The sequence below is a fragment of the Rhipicephalus sanguineus genome, chromosome 5, assembly GCF_013339695.2.
Source record: "Rhipicephalus sanguineus isolate Rsan-2018 chromosome 5, BIME_Rsan_1.4, whole genome shotgun sequence".
NCBI lineage: Eukaryota > Metazoa > Arthropoda > Arachnida > Ixodida > Ixodidae > Rhipicephalus > Rhipicephalus sanguineus.
This window is the reverse complement of record NC_051180.1, coordinates 140,348,563-140,366,514: the sequence shown is the minus strand read 5'-3', so window position 1 is coordinate 140,366,514 and position 17,952 is coordinate 140,348,563. Positions and strand designations below refer to the sequence as shown.

General features: G+C 44.7%; 1 long non-coding RNA gene across 1 annotated transcript in view; it reads right to left on the bottom strand.

Moving 5' to 3' along the window:
* Nucleotides 1-2,466: 2,466 nt before the first annotated feature.
* LOC119394282 (uncharacterized) overlaps nt 2,467-17,952 on the bottom strand; it is an 85,906-nt gene continuing 70,420 nt past the window's right edge. Inside the window, exons 2-3 of the long non-coding RNA XR_005184092.2 lie at nt 2,879-3,210; nt 2,467-2,776 (exon numbers count right to left, since the gene is read on the bottom strand). This is a non-coding gene — a long non-coding RNA (uncharacterized LOC119394282). The remainder of the gene's footprint in view (nt 2,777-2,878; nt 3,211-17,952) is intronic.

Sequence of the window (17,952 nt, the reverse complement as noted above, 5' to 3'; positions counted from 1 at the left end):
TCCCTCGCGCACGTCGGGTTAGCACAGCACAGCCATGGAGCTCGCTCCGTCCCACGAGGCCGCCGCGACTACCGCAAGAGCAGCGGGAGAGCCGGAGTCCGTCGCGCACACCGGTCGTGACGGCTGTACCCGACCCGAGCTCTAGTGCGGAAGCCCCCTCCCTGAGCGCGCAAGCCGCGACCTCTTAAAAACAGGCGTTCACATCTCCTCAACGCCCGCCGCCCATTCCTCGCTTCTGCCTAAATCCTTCGCTTTATCCACGCTTCCGCGGCGCCCACGCAAAACACCGCAGTGGCACTGTTTTTGTTTTCTAGAGCATGCAGAGTTTATGTACGGACGCGCACGTACTCCTTAGAGAGCGCATATCTAACACGGTCGAGGGCGCTCGCGTATTCTGCCTAGTATAGAAAGCGCGTTTTTACGAAGGGGATGGGCGATATGCAAGGCAGCACATAAGGAAGCGGTCAGCGAAGGTACTCATATAATAGCCCTCGTGCTTTTCGAGTCGACAAGATTATAGCGCTATTTACACGGGAGTGTAGTGTTGAGCGTAGAGAAACGATGGCACGCGTGCATGCATCACATGCAAGTTTTAATTGAAATGTTATTTAATTTTTAGTGAGAGTGGACAAGCGATGACAAAACACCCAGGGTATGCACGTTTTCACTGCCTAATGTATATATGGGGATCATCACGCCGGATATAAGATGACTGAAAAGTCCTCTTGCTTCTTAATTACACTTTTTATATAAGAATATTCTGCTAGGTCTCAAGTTAGAGGTGTGATTATCCCATTTTCCTGGAAAGGGGGGGGGAGGGGGGGGGAGTACGAAGCTAAAGTAGCTGTTTCTATAGTGAGGGGCCACATAAACTAAATCATTGTTGCGATCAAAATTTGAAGTTTACTTACGGAACCTTCGTACCTAACCGTACTATACGCGCCTGTAGTGTGAAACGGGGTAACTCACGTAATGTTTGAAATAGGTTGTTCGTGAAGTTTTTTTTTTTTCACTGTGCATATAAGCATCATTACTGCACGAACGTGTCAATCAAGCTTATATTTAAAGCCACGACAAAGGGGCAACATGCGAGGTATACACCACTGCACAGCGTTAAAGAATGCAGACCTCAGAAGCAACAGGTACAGAATCTCCCGTTCTCCTTTTCATAGTCCATCCTGTGTTTCATCCTGAGCTTTGAACTCATCCCTAACTTATATCACAACATACTGATTAAGGAAGGGCAAATGCGAAGCTCTATTTCAATTACAGTAATGTGCGATATTATTAGCATTTTTTCATCGGGTGTTGACGAAGTGCTAGGCATAGAGTCGAATTAAACAATGCGCACAGAAAGAATCACACGAATTTACTAACTCTGAATGTAATCTCACGCAGTGCCCAGCAATTAAAAATACCGCGATATAGAAGTTTGAAACTGTCAAAAAACTGTATGGTGTCGTACAGTCAAAACAGCAGGATAACAGTGACATAACCACGCACTTGAAAACACTACATATCCAGACAGTATTTCGGAACCCCTTCGCTAAGATGCAGTCCTGAAACATTTATTCAGCAGAGGCAGAAAAGATTAGAAGTGACAGTACACTCTGCATCACATGCATTAAAAATTAAGTAACGTCTTCCCATGAGACAACCTTGCTAAATTACTGCGTACAGCTCTAGGCAATGTTTTAAAAAAATGTTTATTTAAGTGAGAAAAATGCAATGTCACAGGAATGTGTAAATGTCAACCTCTCTTCGACCCCACTCACAGAGAAGTATGGTGTTCATTAACTTCTATTTATTCTTTCACTATATTATTTCACCGAAACGTAATTCACGTAATGCTGGAGTTCCTGAAGCCGACAGACTTCACCGAGCGACAGTAAGTGGGTGTGTTACGCGAGGTAGCTTGTACTAATGGGGAGTCTACGGGGACAGCGATCGTCTCCATCTTCTCTTGCCGGTGCAATTTTGGCGCGGGTTAAAAATGACTAACGATAGTTTTGAGGTGCACCTCCGGGTGGAGTGGCGCTCTCAATGTCATTTCATCTTGGCCTCCATGTTTCCCACCTTTAAAATTTTTCCTGTGCTTATTGGTAATAAAGCGGATGTGCTGTCGGCTGACCTCCCTTCTTATCTTTCCTTTCCTGTCGCTTATTTAAACTCTGTATTAAGAGACCTGACTACTAGTGTTTTACTTCCGAAAAAGTTTACTTCCACAATAACTGTACCCTGCAGCTTATCGTCGTTAGTTTTCCCATGCAAAGCGGGACTTGAAGATTAGCCATTTTAGTGTTCCTGGCTATTATAATTATTCCTGATGGGCTTGGAGGGATTTTTGTCGACCTACAATATTAACGCCGTTGAATTTCCACTTCCTAACTTCGCGATATAAGTGTGGTCAACCTTGCAAGCCTGCAAGCGGTCTGCGATTTACGGGCATGTTTATTGACAAACCTTTAGGCTTTTATTTCTCCATTTACACGGCATTAATTAAACGTGCACGACAGTGCATGCACTCACAGGCGTTGCCGGGACCGCCGTCGCCTCGGTCGGCAAGCACGGGCAAGGTCGTCACTGTCGTCGGTCTACAGCTGCAGGCAAGCTGGCGCCGCCGCTCACTTTTAAAGGGGGGCAGGAAAAAGGTCGACATGGCCCGCCTCCTTCGTCACCGGGGTTGGCTGGGGCGAGGATCGTTCCCTTTGCGGCGTTCGATGCTACTCTTGTCTTGGCTCGGCTTGAGTCGAGGTTGCTCGGCTTCATTCGCCTCCTGCGCATTTGCAATAAATAAGAACAAGAGGAGCACACGTTAGCACACACGCTGCCAGAGGAGAGCGATCGCCTTCTCGGAATGTGTCGCATCATGTCTCACCGCTTCCATGCCGAGATAGCAAGGGGCATCCCTCCCTCGGTGCCGGCTGGTAGGCGAGAGGCCGAAGCAAGATGAATCGTTCACGACACTTGGCCGCGGAGGGAGTCTTCGAGAAGAGGCCACGGCTGCAGCAGGAGACGGCATTCGAGCCGGAACAGCCATCCGTGGGGCGGTTTTTCGTCTGGGTCAGGGAGGTGCATGTGCTGTCCTGGTAGGCTGCTGCGCTCAAGACGCCGCGCGCGCTCGCAGTTCGCGTCGAGGAAACGGCAGCTTGATAGATGCGTCCAGCACGGTTGCGCCGTGGGATACGCTTTCGCTGTGGCCCTTTCGAGCTGCAAGACCAAGGCACGCGGTTAGAATCGGAGAGAAAATCCATGGTTGTTTCTTACGCCGGTGACATTGGGCGGCCGGTGTCGCACGCTGGGAGGGCGAATAGAAAGAATGGGATGTTAATATTCGATGTTGGAAAAAGAAAGCGAAACCGGGAGTTTTATCAGCGAGCGAGGGCCGCCCGGAGGGAGGCAGTATAAGGAGCGCAGGTTGCAATTCGCAGTCAATATCCCGAGTGTTGTGTCCAGCTGCCTCGCCGACTACGTTGACTCAGAGTTCTGGAAGTTGCAATCGTATGGATAGGCCCTCCTAAAAAAAATAATCGAGCGAATTAAGTGTAGCGTTCTGAGAGAGAGATAAACATTTTAATGAAGCTGAAGATGTTTGCCTGGCTGTTCGCCTGACGCACACTTTTGTTTGCTACGTCAGAACAGGATATGGTATAGCAACTGTTGGACCGTGAAATATTTTCGTGTTTGGTGTGGCGTGAATCATTGTCGTGTCAAGTGTGTTGAATGAGAGGGGACACCCGCCTCAGGGCTTGCACGCTGTTATAATTTTTTTTTTTAATTTTGCGTGGCCGAGGACGTATGTCGAAGGAGTGATAGGTGTGCCGGTCTGGGTAGCACTTTTCTGTATACTCAGAAGCCCCGGAGTAAAGGCTTTCTGTAATAGGGCATTTCACGCGTTTATTACTTATTTGTAATCTAAATCATGTAGATTTATGCTTATTTCATGCAGTCATAGAAAGCAATCCTAGATAGTGCCTATAGTTGGTCGGTTTAGGTAGTTTAACATCCCAAAGAGGCTGTTGCCACGAGAGACGCCGTATATGTCCACTGACACACAGTGCACGGACTTCTAGCATTTTGCCTCCAGTGAAATTGGACGGCTGTAACCGGAATCTAACCCGCTTCTCATGGGTCAGCAGTAGAGCACCATGACCACTGAGCCACCATGGCGTTAAAGCACCTTCATTAGGCCAATTGATTACTGTAAAAGTGCGGGGTTTCATGCTTTGACATAGCGAGTGATCGCGAAAGGAGGAGGCATTGTGGGTCGTGTGGCGAAAAATATTGCCTTCTACCGCAACCTTCTTTTTACTCTTGGTAAACAAAAAGTGTCTGATCTGATGGCTTAATAACCTCAATTTAGCTTAGTGAAAGATATTTGACGCCCCATGACCATTATCAGCGCAAACGATTTTCGATGCATCTACTCACAGTGAGCTCAATCAGTGAGTCAGTGCACAGATCGTCTGTGATTTGGCGCTATAGCGTACACCATTAGAAACTTTAGTTTTGAAGGCAGAACACAGTATTAGTAACATATCCTAGAGAGCAACGAGCCCCTTAATAAAAATGTGATGTAAAACTAAGTTGCGCATATGCTTCTCCGATTCCCCTATCGACACCGGCAGCGTAAATTTTTCACCTAGTCCTTCAGCTGCACCAGTATGGCAGCTCGCTCTCGGCCACTCGTTTCTGTCGTCGTATACAATCTGCAACAACAGATCCTCTATATAAGCGTGCCCGCGTAAAGCGTTCAATGCGGAGTCAAAGAGCCCCTCCCCGGCGAGGCTCTAGTTTCCACGACACGAAGCTCAGCTCGACCGAAGGTGCGGCTCGACTCGACGCGTCGTTTGTTTGTGGCACAGAAGGAAGATTCAGGGCGTTTTAAACAGCCATAACCTTCGAAAAGATGTTGTCGCCGCCGGAGCTTTGTGCGAGGCCGTCGTCTGTGTCTACAGTGCGTGAATAGCCGTGGTCGAAGCCATCCGACACCCCCGATTTGCCTGGCTGGTCGGGGCCTCCACCCTACGGATGTCCACGGCATCCCTGTTCTCAAGGCAAAGAGAGCATCCCTAAGGTCCTTGCGTATTTGTCTGCATACCTTATACGGTCGAACGATCGCATAAGCGCGCGGCCTCCTTGAGCCGATGTCGCCGCCGTCACCGATCCCTTCCTACGCGAGGAAATCCCCACGTTGTAGAGGCGGAAGTCGACGGCTGGCAACAATGGTGCGCTTGAAAGGAGAGGCGACGCTTTTCGCGAAGGAAAGCGATGCCTTCAGAGGACAGCCCGGCTGATTTACAGCGCCCTCGGGAACCACGCTGCGCTTTGAAACGCTGCTGCAGCGCAGTCGGCGTGCTGCGCGGGAGAAGTCGGTTAGAGAAAGCTGCGGCATGCTGTACTGGTGCTTACGATGCTGTTACGGAGAGATCGGGCAGGGCCGGCAGGTGGCGCAGCTCTAGCCATGCGTCTGAAAAGGAAACAAAAAGTTGGCCGCCTTCGAAAGACGAGGGTGGGAGAAGTTCGGCCGTGAAGTCCTAAAAGGAAAAGCTCAAAAAGGCATACAGCCTCTTTAGTACATGCGAAAAGCAAGACTCGAGTTTGAGCTTTGTGACTTGTGGTTTGTGGAATGCAGATTTCAGGATAAACGTGTGAACGCTCTTAGGATTTGAAGTTGGAGGTCAAAATCTCATGAATTGAAGCATTGGTGCCTGCTCATCAGTATTGTTGTCATAAACACAGGGCTATTTGCGTTTACTTTGTGCTTGGCAGATTAGTATCTACAGTATTTCGCCTTACGCACGAGTCAACAAAGCTTGTGATACACGTACTCTAATTACCACTTGGTTTGCATTGTGTTTCAATCTATCATTAGGCACGTCACATTTCAAACATCTATAGTTTATCCGTTTTGTAGTGCAGATAGTGCAACTGCGAATATTCCGTAAAATTCGTGTTGCAGACGGGAAGCGTTGTCATTCAAGCTGTGCAATTCAGAACATCATCTATACACCGCGAAAAATCGTGAGAAAGGCGAAAAATTAGTGCGAACACAAGAGAAAAGAAGTGCACCTTATGTGAAATATACTGTTACGTGACGGGACTATTTTTTTTCGTGTTGTCACATTAATGGACTTACATGAACTGTGCCTGGCTGCTCTTTTATGTATTTTTTTTCTCTTCAATGCTGTGATTTTCACGTATCCTCTTATTCGGGAAAAGGAGTAGTCGGTGCTATACAAAAGCGCCAACGTCTCCTAAACACCATATAATAAAAAAAAATAATCGTGAGAGTGGCTGAGATACACTTTTTTCGGAACAATGTTCTGCTTCCTACTATTTTTTCTTATTTTACTGCGAGTTGTTGCCAAGCGTTTTCTTTACTGTGACCCTTGATCCTATGTACAGTACTCATGGATTCAAACGCGACATCAATTTTTATTTAGTATAACGACTGGTATACGCAATTGCTCGAGCTAACCACTTCATGTCGCGACGAATGTGGTCTCTAAAGACAATGTTGGCTCTGATCTACGCGTTCGAGTCCAAATTACGCCGATATGACCCGAAATGAAGACGGTATAAACATAAGTATGTGGGTTGCTTAGCCCTAAATTGTCCTGTTTCAATCCCTGAGTACTGTACATCGCTGATGGTCCGTAATGATCCAGTGATATTGCCAGTGAAGCAGAAACATATTCAGCTATCACCGGATACAGTGGAGACAACGGAAAAATTTGTGTGTTTAGAAACTCAGTAGAGTCAACACACATGTCAAACGCTGCAAATGAATGCAGTGGTTGTTCGAAAGAATTGCCACTGCATTCATATGAACGAAACTGAGCAGTTTCAATGATATCTAATAGGCACAATCTGTTTTCGTGTCGTTGAGGGAAACAGGCGAGCGCAAAAGGAGCAGAGGTTGCTTAGCTGTCCTGGTTTCAGCTCGTAAATTAATATATACATAAGGTATGGACACCAAAACATGTGATATTCAATTTGGAGGTAAATATATAACGTATGTTCACACAAACCCCTGCGCCTCATGTTTCAATTTGGAATACCAAGTGTTGGATGGCTTACTCTTTATTCTTGCTTTCTTTTCTTTCCGCCTCACTATTCTGTGCGTCTGCAAGCCCATTCAGCGCTACAGTAGAATACATAGACTAAGCTTTTTTTTTTATTATTTCTTGCTTGAGAAGCCTTATTAAAAAAATAACACATGGGTTAGTTGTTTTCTTTTTCTTTTTGCAACTTCGGACTACAGTTGTGTCGAAGACAGTTTTTGCCTTTCGTGGACTTTCTTTCACCTTTCGAGATTCGGCAGAATTGATTTGCCAAATTTATGAGCGAACAAACTGTATGCAACAAAGGCATTATCGCCATTTTCCAACTTTATCTCCAGAGTGTAATTTTTTTGTTACCATTACAAACATACAGAATGTCATAAGCCAGATAACGTTTATTCTTGGCTTTATTTCTTTCGTGTTTTTTTTTATAATTAACACGTTGTTGACATATCACCTTACACAAAGTGTCCAAAGTGTCAAGGCACATTTTCGTGTAGCGAGCGATTGTGCTCATATATTGTGTCAGACAATCGTGTGTGTTTAGAGCTTTGGTACTTGAAGAGTAAGTTTTCACGTCCTTCATGCAGAAATCCAGGAGTTGACCTAGCCGGCGCAGTCAATGCATCTCACGGTCGAACTTCGACGATCCACGATGCAGTCCCGTGCCACTCGTCCCGGTTCCTCATGGCCCCTGGGTCTTCGTTGACTTCTTACGCAGACAAGAAAACTTCCCATTCTATCGATATCCCACCGACAAGACAACCTGAATGATTCCAACACGTGTAGCTCTAGTGGCCATTGGTTACAGAAAGAGTTTGTATTCTCGAAATTAGTAGTTCACGCATATTTGCGGAAACATTGTGAGAAATGTAAAAATATAAGCATATTCATGTGCAGGCGGTTATAATGGATCAGTTATTCCAATCACAAAGTGTATGTCGAGCTGCCTAATGCTGTTCTTTGCATGTCTAAAAATAAATGAAGTAATATTGGTCATATTAGTGCTTTTGTCAACAGGCGAGGTGACAATTTCTTCAAATATTTAAATAAGGTGATATGTATAGTTCTGCGGCCTCGGAGGACTCCCATGCGACAAATGTTGCGGCAGTGAGACCTTCCATGTCCAGTTAATTGACATGTTGAAAACTCATTCTTAGGGAGTCAATGTTCGTTGCTGGTGGATGCAGTCAGAAAAATAGTTTCATTAAACGTTATTTTTCCTTTCAGTGTGATTTCAAAATTCAGCAACAGTTGAAGTATGAATGCGCTGTCAACTCAAATGCAGCCTTGTAGTTACAATTAATCAGCGAAAAATTTTTAGAACATGTTGCTTCTGTGCATGTTGGTGGGAAGGAACGTAAAATCGTGTTTTGAATTTGACAGAAATAAAATATTAGAAGCAGGATATACTGAGTGGACTCCCTTCTTCTGGCGACACAGCAGCAAGGGGCTATAGTATTTCCTGGTTAGGTGGTATGGCACGAGGAAATGTGCGAAATAAACTTTCTCATAATTACGTAGGGTTATCACGTATGAATAAATGCTATAGATGTCACACCACGACTATATTCAGCAGGCCCAGTTGTAAGAATGCGAGGCACAAGACAGCCTTCTGTTCTAAATAAAGACATCATGGGTTTCACCATGCACGCTACGAGTCTTCCTATTGGGCTCAAATAAACAACGCGATTGGCTCTTCTCATTTTGCGGGCACCAAAACATAACCAAAATATTTATAGCGTTCTTCGCGTCTTCTACGCGAAAATGCGGCGCCAAGTATCCGCGTTCCACAATTTAACGCTAGAGTTATCACCCCGAATTTTGTTCGGTGTAATTATACACCGCATGTCTCTTCGAAGTCAGGAGCGCATGATTACCACAGAAAGTATCGGTGCTAATACCCGGGCTTTAACCAAGAACACCTATTACGACAGGCTGTGTATTTTGCAGCACTGCTTTCAAAATCTCAAGGATGTTTCAAGTTGCTGAGCCCTGCTTTGACCGGCTCTTATTAGGTTAGTTTTATACTCATCGATTCAAAGCTGCTCAGATGTCTACTCGAACAGAGGCTGCGTCGTTTGACGCACACATTTCAGAAACACAAAATCTTTTGCATCTCCAGCTCTTTACTACAACTGCAAGCCTCTACGTCTTCACTAACTATGAAGAGTAAGAATCAAAAGAAAAAAAAAAAAAAGAAATGAGGAAGGAGAGAAGGCGTTCGTTATGAAGCCATCTTCTTAGTCGTGAAGCAATTTCACAGAACCTCGCCCTCACTGCGAAAGCTCGCCTTCTGAAATGATTGCAAACAGCGCCTAAGGCCACATGCAAATGCTGTAAGCAGAAAAGGGACGCCTGTTTTCGGCCCATCACATTTCTTGAGTAAACCTGAGAGGGGTTTTTTTTTAACGATCTTAAAAGAACGAGAACAGGAAAGGAAACGACGTGCCGACATTTCTGTTGCTCTTTGGGGGCTCCAAAGGAGCGTTAGTATAAGGCACATATATCCTCACTGGTGGCTTTATCGTCACATCTGTCTTCAAGTCTTCACAGGTAGAGAGAGAGAGAGAGAGAGAGAGAGAGAAAGAAAAGCTCAGCGGGCTAAATTACGTCACTTCACTGCCGCAGGCGCCGGCGCTTGGACGGAGTGGAAACGCTTACGTAAAAGCCCCGAAAGCCTTGCGGCACAACGAGCATTCAGCTGCCCCCCTTGCCACTCTTTTACAGTTCACCTTGCTCTGCCTTCATTACACAATTCCAGGACCACCGCCGAACACGCTGCTTTAAGGGGGGCAGAGAAGCGATGGCTTTCTCGGTATTGCTGTTTGCGGACGGTTCACTGCCTCTGAAGGAATAAGCGCATACACGCAGGCGGTGAGCAAGCGCACGTTATTGACGATGGCATTTTCGTAAGCCACGGAATCCTTATGCGGGTTAAGTTTGAGGAAACAAGAACTGAGAAAGAAATAACTTCTAACGAGCACTGTTGCCCCATCAACCCCTGGTGACCATCGAGAGAAAGGAAGCAGAAAGGTTAAGATAAGCGAATACTTTCGAACTGTACAAACGTGTACTGAGCTGGGATTATTGGTGTGTTATTATAACGAAATAGAACAGCCCTTCAAACATGGACAAGTGAGGACGATTGGCAGGGCTGCCTGGCCACATTGAAAATCAATCTATGCGACTTGAAATGTGGTGACAGTCGATGCGCTGCGCAGACAAAACAGAATGAAAGAAAACCGTAAGACAACCCTGGTTTGGATGAGTTCTAATTAAGCTTTAGAGTAAAAAAAAAAATTGGTTCACCACCGCTCTCAATACCATGGTAGAGTTACAAGTGAAATCATAAAAAAAAAAAGCATGCAAAAGCAATAACTTCAGGCGAACACTTGTCAAACATAACAGTATTGCATTTTGTTGAACTTAGATGCGATTAAGTGACCGTCATCACAACTGTGTATAAGTGAAGCATGTTCGATACTTTCACACCGACCGCGCGCAACACTACATTGTTAAGCTCGCTTGTAAAAATAGGGGAGAAAAGGTTGAGGAAAGTACCGTAAAAGGATTAACATTTGTGTTTTACATACATTTGAGTTCCTTATGCGTTGGATTGATAACGTTGTTCTTGTTCGTTCATCTGAAGGTGTGCGTGGCTTAAACTTAGTGAACCATTTTGATATTACCAAATTAAAACGTAATCACTGGCTCGACAGTTGCAAACAGCGACTGGAAGGCAGTGCAATAATCATGATGAAAATATTGTCCTGGAGGAAATCACGCGTGAACATCAAGTGCTACCAGTTTACAGGCAGATAACTTATTCTTAACTTTCACCTCGGAGAAAATCTTGGGATCGTGATCTGCAGCATGCAACTACAAAATGCTAGGCTTGCAAACACGGACACAAAAGATAAGTCAAGACACAGGTGTTATGCTCAATCCTGGTAGTTTTTTTCTAATATATCTTTTCCTTCTCTTTGTTTTCACTAGGTCATTTGGCGGACTTTCAGACTCAAAGGATTGCGTGCATCAGTGCTAGTTCTCTATTTCGAAAAAAAAAAAGTAAATAAAAAAAACCAAGAACGAATCGCTAGAACAGGGACACGTAAGCAGATATAGAGTGAAACGTATGAAGAAAGAATGAAATGGAGGATGGGTGGAGGGGCAGTGAAAATCCCCGGAGGGTTCGCGGAAGATCACGCGCAGATATCTCAATTCCGCTCGCAAAAGGAGCGCACGCAAAACTCAAAAGGACGCCGAGCCACGGCGAAGATAACCGAATTCAAAAGCAAGCGACACCGGAGCGTATAACTGCGTAACGAAAAGCGGCACCGAAGAAACAGCAACAACCAAACAACGAAGTACAGAATCCACAAAAATAACAGACCGAAAAGCAAGAAAAGAAGCCCACGAGCCGTACTGTGCTCGTTAAACTTTTACGACCCATTCGAGTATAATGCGGAGAGGCGCGCGCGGCGGCGGACACTCGCGCTGTACACAAAGGGAAAGAAAAAGGGGGGGGGGGTAGAAAGAAACGGCGCCGGACAACACCCCGCGCACTCGCCTCACGTAAGACTAGAGCGGACCCTCGGGGCTGTTTTTGTTGAGCTCCTACAGTGTCTTCGTGCAAGGTGGCGTCGATATTGCTATACTTTTTGCTTTTCACTAAAGCTGTTCACGCAAGGTTCAGCAATCGCCAATTCTTCCTCCTTTTTTTTTTTTTCCGAGTACTGCGACCTCCACCTTTGCGCCGCGGGAAAGGGAAACCCCTCCCGAGTCGCTCCTACACCTCCGATTGATTGACAGCTGCCAAACCTTTTGTCGATGTCTAGATTGACGCGCCATCATCCTTTCAAGCGGTACAACCGTATTCTTATTTCCCTCTCCCTCGCTTCTCTCACATTTCGTTACGTCACTGGCACCTGTCCTATTCAATAAAGAAGTCGTCTGCATAAGTGACGTTGTCACTCACTCGCCGTGTGGTCTACCCTCTCTCGTATCGGCTTTTACGACCTGTCCTCCCCTCTCTCTTTCCGTACGTCATGTCGTCATTATACGACATGTCACGTGAACAGGTTTTATGGCAATACGTCTTCGTCCCTGTCGCCCCCTCAGCCTTCAGGAACAGTAGAAGATTCCAATATGGCGGATGAGGCATGTTCCCCGAAAACAGCGTGACGTTAATTTGTGATGATACGCATAGTTGCGTAAGGAATACGTATCACTTATCGACTGTGCGATGTGTATGGACAGTTAGTTATTCGAGTGCTACGGGAAGCTGGATCGCGGATCCTACGGTTGAAGACGATATGTGAACGCGATTTGTCTGCTACGAATGTTGACATTATCGTAACGTATCATGTGGAGTGTCGTTGAGTGCCGTCTGCGAATGAATTAGCAATCTGAGATCATCAACCCGTGCAACGGCGTTGAATACACGCAGTGGATTGCGGACAAGCTGACGTAAAAGGTGAGTGTGTGCGCATAGCACGGGATATTTTTGAACTGCGGTCCATGCAACATCTGACAGTGATTTATTAATTTTCGTTTTACTTCTACGCACGTTATTACTTAACCAGTCAATTTCATGGTCTTCCTCTGTAAACGTAACGCGAAATGTTAGAGTTTGAATATATAAAATATCACTTTATTTACTGTTCGTGCATCCTTTTGAAAGAGAAATATTTTGCAGAGCTTCCAATATAGATGGAATGTTTCGCTATTAAAATTCTCATGCTAGGTCAAAGCACGGTTTTAGTTATAACGCATCACGTTAGTTGTGTATAATCGAATAATCTTTTTTTTCTGTAACCATTCTACAGAAAATATATGCCTTAAATTTCATGATTACGCAGACTTTTTAGTTGAAGCGCAACGTCATGGACGGCAGCGTAACCAGTAGCCAAGAAAACTGCTGCCATATTTTTCCAATGACATTTAAAAAAAAAAAAAATCTTTAATCTGTTGTCTGGCTAATCTGCGCAAAATTTCTTGAGAAAGGCAAGCTACGCGAAAGTGCAGTGTTTAAAGAAAAACCTACTTGATGCTTAGAGGCATTGTGTAACGGAGCTCCATACATTAACTGAGACCATCATGTAAATATATATATAATATAATTTTTCAGAAACAACCGAAATGTTTTGTCATCCAAAAGATCTCACTCTGCTTTGACTTGCGCCAAAGCAGAGTGAGAAATACCGTAACGTAAACATAAACTACTGCTAAAACACCAAACGGACAATTTCGGCCAAAGCGCACAGGTCTGCCTCCCGAAATTTACAATCTGTTCCACATTATTTGTAGAGGTGGAGGCGAAATGATGGTGTGCACAGTATGTATGAGTACCTGTGACAATATTTAAAAAAAAAAGTAGCTCAAGAAAATTTTCCCGCAGGAAGATTAGGAAAGCCTACCTAGCTCGTGTCGTGCGGCATGCATCATCTGTTGAAAAAGGTGCCGGCTTAGTGTAATGTGAAAAAAAAAAAGTGACCTTTGACAAATTTTTCAGCTGACAACAGTTGAAATCCTTGAAGGCAATAAACGCGAGGTGTCCAAGGAGCAACAGAAACATTCCTGGAAATACTATTAATAAATTGCAGGTAACTTAAGCTCTCGAATTGTACACAGATATATTTCTAAATTGCAACTGATTGACGTTCTTGGCACAGCAGTGGTCGTTCTATGTATACTATAGCTTTCACCGTCAACTGTCACGTTAACGTAAAAGCTATCGGATGAAGTTAACAGCATAACATAGAACTGCAAACCGTGCTCATTTATTCCAATGGCTCATTATTAATAAGGTTGTGGCTCGGTTATACCGTGTTAAAAGAATAGGTACAAACACGCGAACGCGTTTGGTGTCAGCAGAGGGCCAACATAAGAAGACGCAATAATTAATTATTGCACAGCAGCAGGAGTAAACGCGGCTGCTCTGCAAGAATTCTTTTTCTGCCTTTAGGGACAATAAAATCATATGTTAGCCATGTAAACATGAACTCTTGCAGGACTGAATTTTAAAACAATTTTTCAAGCTTATATACTGGATCTAATGGTCATAGCATGTCTAAATTATTGCCTGAATATTTGTATCAGACTGCGCAGATTGTGATTGCTTTCTTTGCACTAACTTAGTAACACTGAATCCAACTGAACGTATACGACCTACAGGCTGCATGATGTGACAAAAAAAAAAAAAAATTCAAACCGTCGCATTCCATTAGTTATAGTAACATCATCGAGGCTTCGTGATGCTTACATGGCATAGAAAAGAAAAGGTATAGGTATTGAACGAAGAAGATTGCAGAATGCTTCCGCCGATTGTCACTTATGCCACACAGGCGACAGATATCAAATATGGTTTTTCCAAACTTTATGTATCCATGCGTATCCGGAAAAAGCGCACAGGGCGTGTCGTGCGCTTGCGAAATATAAATGAAACGAAAGAAATAAACGTATGCCGGTTCTTCACCTGCGCAAGACTGAAAAAGAGGAAAAAAGAACAAAAATGTTGCTGACGTGTGGAAATGTGTTAATATTAGCCATATAATATCCCTTCCGTTGATGTGACAATGACTTGCACGATTACAATGTGTGCGTAGTTATTGTATTTAAAGGATTCTCAGGTCAGGCGGAACATGACATTTTGTTCCAAAATACGTTACTAAAGCTCTTAACTTCTTAACGTCGGGGTTCTTAATTAACGTGCAAAGCGCGTGACTTCGGAACTCGTGGATGACCGTACCAATCGACTGCAACATAAGGCTTCAAAATGTTAGTTCCGAATTAACAGTAATGTAGTAAGTAAAAAAAGCATACGACGAAAGAAATCGGAATGACAAATGCTTGTGAATGTATCAGCAGGTATGTTTAAGCAAGCACACGCTGTCACTGTTCAGTATATAATTCATACAGGAAAGATGAAATAGAAAAGCACGATACAGATCAAGTGATAAGCTTCGACCTTTATTTTTTAATATAAAAAAGTCCCATCACCGGATGAGATGCTTCAAGAAAAAGTGTGAAACTTTAACTTCAGCTAGTGACGCTGAGAAGTAAGCAAGATAAAAGTAAGAAAGGCTTAAGGGAAGGGAATGGGGGGGGGGGGGGGGTAGACGGAGGGAGGGTTGAGCAACTGTCGGAATATTAAGAATAATGCCCGATTCCCAAACCGCAACAAACCAGTCGGCGAACGAAACTCCATATGCCCGAGAATTCCTTTGCATTCGAGGCTCGTGACTTTCATTTATAACCTTTTTTTTTTTTTTGTTAGTGTACGTCTGAATTGCGACGGGTACACGCGTGCACACGGTTCCCCAAACAGACGCGCACGATGCCGCACGCACTGTACGAATGTACGCACACAAGCATAGCCGCTCACACACACAGACGAACACACACACTTGCTGCAGCGGCGAACCGGAAAGTGTAACGGCGCTCCGGGGAGCCATAGCATTCCGTCTTCTCCCAGAGTGTGGCTGCCCGGTCAAGCTAGGACCCAGGGTGGGAGCTCGCGGAGAAAGAAACGTGCGAGACGTGCAGCCTTGCGTGCGGCTCTGTACGAAAGCTACACACGACGCTCGCGCGTCTGTTATTCCAAAACGGAAAACTCCCTCCCCTCCCACCGACTCCTTGAACAATTGATTATTCCGCCCCGCCGTGGCCATTATTTTAAATTAAAGTCCACGAAAGTAAACATCCCTGGCGTAAGGCGGACCCTTCGTCATTTAACTTGTAGGTGGGCAGTGCGATATACAGGCACGTTCCCTTTCTCTGCGAGCTAGAGGGGAAGAAAGGTAGGAGAGAGAGAGAGGGAAGGTAAACCAGACATGCGTCTGGTTTGTTACCCTACATTAGACCTAGTGTCTTTTTCCTCTCCTCTAATAAATAATCACTGTATATATATATATATATATATATATATATATATATATATATATATGTGTGTGTGTGTGTGTGTGTGTGAGAGAGAGAGAGAGAGAATGATGACTATCGGCTATTAAAAGAGAGCTGTAGCTTGTTTTTGAAGTATTCCTTGAAAATTTTCGGGATATTTAGCTTCCACTCATGTTGCGTGGTGTGAAAATGTTTTTATACTGGGAACGGGAGTTTGTATTGGATCCAGGATTGTGTCATCACTGAGAGAAATATGTTTGTATACCCTCTCAATTGTCTTGGAACATAGTTTTTGACATAGTTTTTGATAAAAAGCGGTGCTCTGCGCACAACAATATTTCGTTTTTGTTGAGCCAAATGGACATGCGAGTACTATAGAGTGAATGTGGACACTTAGAGTATATAAAGAATAAGGTTCGCGTTTCAGCTACGCATTCGAAGTAACCGCGCATCCTGTTTTTGGAGCGTTCGCATTGGCTGGATCATGTTTGTTGGTGGTATTCACAAAAAAGTATGCAACACCCATCCTTTAAGCTCTGCCATTTAAATAACAATATGATGCGGGAGGTTGGCCTAGCGTCTGTCTCTTCCGTATAGGATAACCGAAGCCTTTGAAATGGAATTCAACACACTTACACAGTGAAACTATCTGCGAGTAGGTTGGTTGCACACGGTGAATAAATTTTATGAAACGTTAATCTGGAAAGATAGAGTGTCTTGCATGAAAGGTTAAACCATAATGCAAATGCAGTTGCAAGAATTCCTCCCTTGCACGTACGTCACGCCACTTGAAAACGGTATGCGTAGCCGACATTCTAATTATAAAACAAAAATTAAGTTGCAGCGTCGGCGTACCAGTAAAGAAAAATTGTGAAGGCGCCACACCATGCATGGCACAAATGCAAAGGTACACAGATAACGTGACCGGATGGCCTCGTGTGAGAATGGGGCGATATACCCTGTTCCCTTGTCCTGTAGAAAATGGTGCATCAACCAGAACAGGGGAAGTTTAAATAGCAGTTTAGTGAACCACTGAGCCTCGTCAAAAAGGCTGTTGTCTTCCAATGTATGCCGACATTGTAAAGTGTCCCAACATAAACAGCTGTGCACAATAGACTTATTATCTCTAGTTGACACGCAAACGTAAGACTGAGCAGAAAATTACCGAGGCATTCTTTAGTTAGATGTCTGATAGCTTGTGCGCTCTGAAAGCGTCTGCGATCCGATACTCCAGGCACGGCCGCTCGATAAAAGAAAAAAGAAAAACAAAATGTGCGGCATGTTGCGTGCCCGGAAAACAGCGGGAACTGCCCAGCAGAACAGCTGTGGTGCCACAAGACAGATCTAACAAAGGTGGTTTAAAGAGCGCATGGGTATATTTGCGTCGCGGGTTTTCTTTAGGAGCTCGAACTCTTGGAAAACATTATTTGGGATCATGTCACCAACACTCCTCTGGACGCACTATTTTTTTTTTTTTCGGAAACAACGATATCTTATTTTAGTGTAAGGACTTTTAACGACATTCAGTGTCACACGGAAATTCGTGGTACCCGATGTCAGGCACGTAGCCAGAACTTTTTTTCGGGGGGGGGGGGGGGGCCAAAAGCCTAAATGTTCGAAAGAAAGTCTTTCCACGGCAAAAAGAAAAAAAGTTGCCCAGGCACATAGAAGGCTGGACGAATTTCGGGGGGGGGCCCGGGCCCCCCGGCCCCCCCCCCCCCCCCCCCTTGCCTACGTGCCTGCCCGATGTTGACATTCTTATTGTCGTTTTAAGACACCATGAAACGCGGCGGCTCCTCGGCATGCCCATATATGACGGCATACAATGACTCGCGCGTGCCACAATCTTGGCCACAACCCTTTTTTCTGTCTCTCTTTTTTTTTTTTGTTCTAAATGCGCGTGGCTGTATACGTCTACTAGCGCCTATGCGGACAGTACTGTCAACTGCAGCGTTCCCGCTTGTGTCCGTGTGTTTCAGCG